Genomic DNA, 4844 nt, shown 5'->3' on the forward strand with positions numbered 1-4844 from the left:
TGAAAGATGCTAAAGCATTTTGAAGAGCTGAGGGGTACTGCAAAGTCATCACTGCAGTCACGTGACCATATATAAATATTGATTATAGCTGCTTATCATATCATAAACATATCTCAATTTAGGCCTTTTATGAGCTTGGATTTTGCACCAAAATGTACACAGTTTTCACAGTCAATGTACAATTTTTCACTTGTGTATGATTGAAACTGTGGCTTTGAAAACTAATTCGTCTCCAAGATGCTTTCTGTTTTTGTTTTCTGGGATGATCCTGGAGCTTTCTCACCACCGTCCATGATCTGCTGTGACGCAGCAGAGGTTTAAACATCTGTCAGTGACACGCAGCCTGTGTTATGTCTTCGTGGCAGCAACACATGCTGTGCATGTTGTGTTTACACATCTTTAACAAACGTGTGGTAGTCACAGCCACACCTACAGATGTTTATCTATCCATCCCCTCTTTCATCTAAACATAAAACATGATAAACTATAATATTAAGTATAAAAATCTGTCTATCTATCTACTCTGTATCCATCCATCATCCATCCATCCTTCTGTGATGGAAAATGTTCATGCAAGAGCAAGAAACTGCTGTGAACTTTGACTTTCTCTCAGCCAACTGTTTTTTATTCATCTGACCTTTGACCCTGGGGAGTTGAGATTCACTCAATGTCAAGGCTAAATTTGGTTTTTACAAAGAAGTCATTTTGTGTTAACTGAGTATCAGTGGAGACATGTGGACCGCCAGTGTGTCTGTGTGTTGTTTGTTTGTTGCAGTACCTGCAGAGATAAACAGTCGAAGGCTCTACGTGACTTGAACCATGCAGGCAGATAATGGGATCTCTCTGAAACACACACACACACACACACACACACACACACACACACACACACACACACACACACACACACATGCACACTCAAATACACACAACATCCTGATGTGCACACAGCTTAGAGCTATTGAGCAACACAGTAGTAGACAGCCAAAATTGCATCTGAATGAAATGTTAAAGCAGCAAGAGGAAACAAGATAGAAAGAAGTAAAACAAATCTCAGCTGTTTGTGCCTCTTTGTGCTTTTCAGTTAAATGAAAAAGCTCAGGAACACTTGTTCACTCACTCACAAGTGGTGGAAAGTAACAAAGTACCTTTACTCAAGTACTGTACTTAAGAACAATTTTGAGGTACTTGTGCTTTACTTGAGTATTTCCATGTGATGCTACTTTATACTTTCTACTCCACTACATTTATTTAACAGCTTTAGTTACTTTTCAGATGAAGATTTGACACAATGGATAATATAACAAGCTTTTAAAATACAACACATTGTTAAAGATGAAACCAGTGGTTTCCAACATTTTTGGCGTTTGACGTCTTGCAAAAAGCAATATCTCACGACCCCTCAGAATTATCTCGTGACCCTTTGGAGGGGATCGACCCCTGGGTTGGGAACCACTAAACTAAACTTGCTAGCTATATATAAAGTAGGTCAAACTAGCTCCACCTCCAGCAACTACAACAGTAACATGCTGCTCTAACACTGATGCTTCACTATTAATAATCTAATGATTATATAATATTGTATTAGTCAATACTTTAACTACATCAAGCTCATAATACTTGCACTTTTATTTAGGATTTTTCACACAGGACTTTTACTTGTAATGGAGCATTTTTATATTGATGTATTGTCAGTTTTACTTAAGTAAAGGATCTGAATACTTCTTTGACCTCCATCACTCACATCTCTTTACATATTTATGGGTAAGTCTGGCAACAAATCAACAAATCTCATGTGCAGAGTTAAACCAACAATGAATTGATCTACTTACAAGTATTGCATGTGTATCCAAATTCTGATACATCTTATTCCTCTGTGTCGTAGACCTCTGTTGTTGTCCACAAACTATTAAAAAAACATCAATGAGCCACAGAGTGACGTGTTCTTTCACCACAAAGATGACGGTTATTGTAGTTTGTTTAGAAGTGGCTCCAAAGACTAATAAAAATCACATTTTCAGTCTCCGGAGAGTAGTTCTGTGTAATGTGGACACCATTGAGCATGTGGAAATGTGGTTCCGTTTACAGTGCTTTGTCAGCTTGTTTTGTTACATTTCACAATTTATCGTTGGTTTGGCTCTGAACATGAGATTTGTTGACAATAATAAATTATTTATATTTAGAAAATCTTTAGATTTCACCAACTGCCAATATGCATTACTGCCCTCTGCAGTCAGCAGAAATGTGTATCCCATCACTCCCGTGCTCGTGGTGTCCATGTGCCTCATTGTGAGCGTGCTGCATTACATAAGGTACAAACATGCTGATCAAAACATTGCACAGTACCTTTACAGTAATAAAACAGGGATTTTCATCATCACTAAGAAACACTTTTAATTAACTTAAAATTAGTGAGCTAAACTTTAAGGGGAAAAATTTATTTACTTTGTGCTTTTTTTAGAGAAAGGTTGTGGTTTTTCTGTTGATTTACAATACTTTCAGGTTATTGTTTTTTTGTTTGTTTGTTTGTTTGTTTGTTGTTTCGGAAGCATCATCCACCATCTTGTGGCCATTAGAGGAACTGCAGCATGATACTTGAGCATTGGTTTTTTGCCACTCAGCAAATACAGCAGACACACACAGAATTTAATTCTTACTATTAAAGACAGGAATCATCAGGATAGTGCTGCTATTGATAACAACTCCCCCCTTTACTAATGTCAAATGGTTTAGTCCACCTGTGTATCTTAGATCCGGGAGCGCTCCATTGTCGAGCGTTTTGGGCACTCGCAACCACCAAATGTGAAAACACAATTGAAAATAGTCTATTAATACACCACTAAAACACACTTTCACACTACATGCAGTCATTTTGTCTGCTGTTAATATAAAAATTATTGATCAGTGCAACTCCAAGCAATTATGTATGAGTATAATTAAATAGAAATTTATTAGAGCAATAATAAAAATGTTGCTGTAGTTTTATTGTAGATGTGTAGCAGTAGTAGCAGTAAAAATACTAGTTTTAGTTTGTAGCAGTAATAGAAGAAAATAATATAGTTAATTGCAGAGAAGAAAGGAATATACTGCACTTTAAGTGGACTTATTTGAAGCAGAAACACTACCTTTTGATGACCTCTTGCAATGTAACATGCAGTGAGTTTATCAGACCACCAACTGTTTGCAATTTAGTCTATGTTATTAGTCTCCACTATTATAAGTGTTGTAAAAACATGGTTTAATTCTCACTTCTCTCTTCAAAAACAGTGCTGGTTAATGGACAAATTACACTTGAAGCTAATTAGAATGAGAAGAACAAACAAGCCATATCTAAAGAGTCTAAATTTCACAGTAAATCAAACCCAGACACTCGGTGAACATGTAACACAGACAGACAGGAAACAGCCTCTGTGTCTCAGCTGCTGCTGATTTCCACCATGAACGTGAAACTTTATTAGAAATTCTGTGACTCTTTGAAGTAAAGAAACACATCCACAACCGCAGAACGAGCGCAGTCACACACTGACCGAGTTTCCATGCCAGCTGTGGTGAGATGGAAAAGTTTCACTCCAACAACTTCTGACATACTGCGAGTTTGTACAAAATATTGATTTGTTCTAACAACTCAACAATAAAACCTTTTTATTTCTCATGCAGATGCTTATGTGAAGGTGTTTTAATATACAACTTGGCCTTTACCATATTGTTGTTTTCAAATGTGTTTATTGCTGATTTGATCATTTTTATCCAATTATCAATCATTTTAGTTCAAGTTTTGTATGTTTTAATTTTGTCTTAATGTTTGTTTTTTGCAAGAGAAAGGATTTTTGTTATCATTGGTGACTTTGTTTCAGCTTATTGGGAAATGTTTCATTATTTTGAAATGGAACCAGGCAGCAGTCAGTGTTTAAAGAAGGTGAAATGTGATACCTTAGTCAATTTTATTATTTTATAATATAAAAGTTTACATTTGTATATGTAAATTTAATGAGACAATTCTCAATTTCTCCTCCATGAATTATATAAGCCCTTATATAAACACATACAGCACCAGTTCTCCTGCATCTTGGAGAAGTTGCCACAGTTCTTCTGTGGATTTAGGCGTCTTAGCTGCTTCTGTCTCTTCATATAATCCCAGACTAACTCCCTGATGTTGAGATCAGGGCTCTGTGGGGGCCAAACCATCTGTTGCAGGACTCCTTGTTCTTTTTGTCATTGAAGAGAGTTTTTTATGACTCTGGCTAGATGTTTAGAGTCATTGTCATGCTGCAGAATGAATATGTGACTGATCAGACACCTCTCTGATGGTGTTGCATAATGACATAATAGATAGATAGATAGATAGATAGATAGATAGATAGATAGATAGATAGATTTGTGTTACAGCAGCTATCACCTCAATGACAAGAAATGCAAAAAACACATGTAACTTACAAAAACACACACAATGAAGTGTGTGTGTGTGTGTGTGTGTGTGTGTGTGTGTGTGTGTGTGTGTGTGTGGGTGGGTGGGTGGGTGGGTGGGTGGGTGTGAATTACCAAAATATATATATACAAAAGTACAATACTAAATAAAAAGAAGTAGAATAAAAGAACTAGAATAAAAATAGATTAGAAATAGATTTTTAAACTTTAAGGCAAGATATTGCCAATAACGTGCAAAATAAATGTAAAATGTACTGTATTTATATTTTTTTAACTTAAAAAGTAATTTGATTATAATTTGATATGTGAAAATAATATTTAATGTCATCACATTGTCCTTGTTTATTCAATATATCGACGTTAATAAAGTTCAGGTGGTTAAAAATAGTGACACCTTTGGCTTTCCATACAGCGTTCAG

Source organism: Thunnus thynnus, chromosome 22 (genome assembly GCF_963924715.1).
Source record: "Thunnus thynnus chromosome 22, fThuThy2.1, whole genome shotgun sequence".
NCBI classification, from domain to species: domain Eukaryota; kingdom Metazoa; phylum Chordata; class Actinopteri; order Scombriformes; family Scombridae; genus Thunnus; species Thunnus thynnus.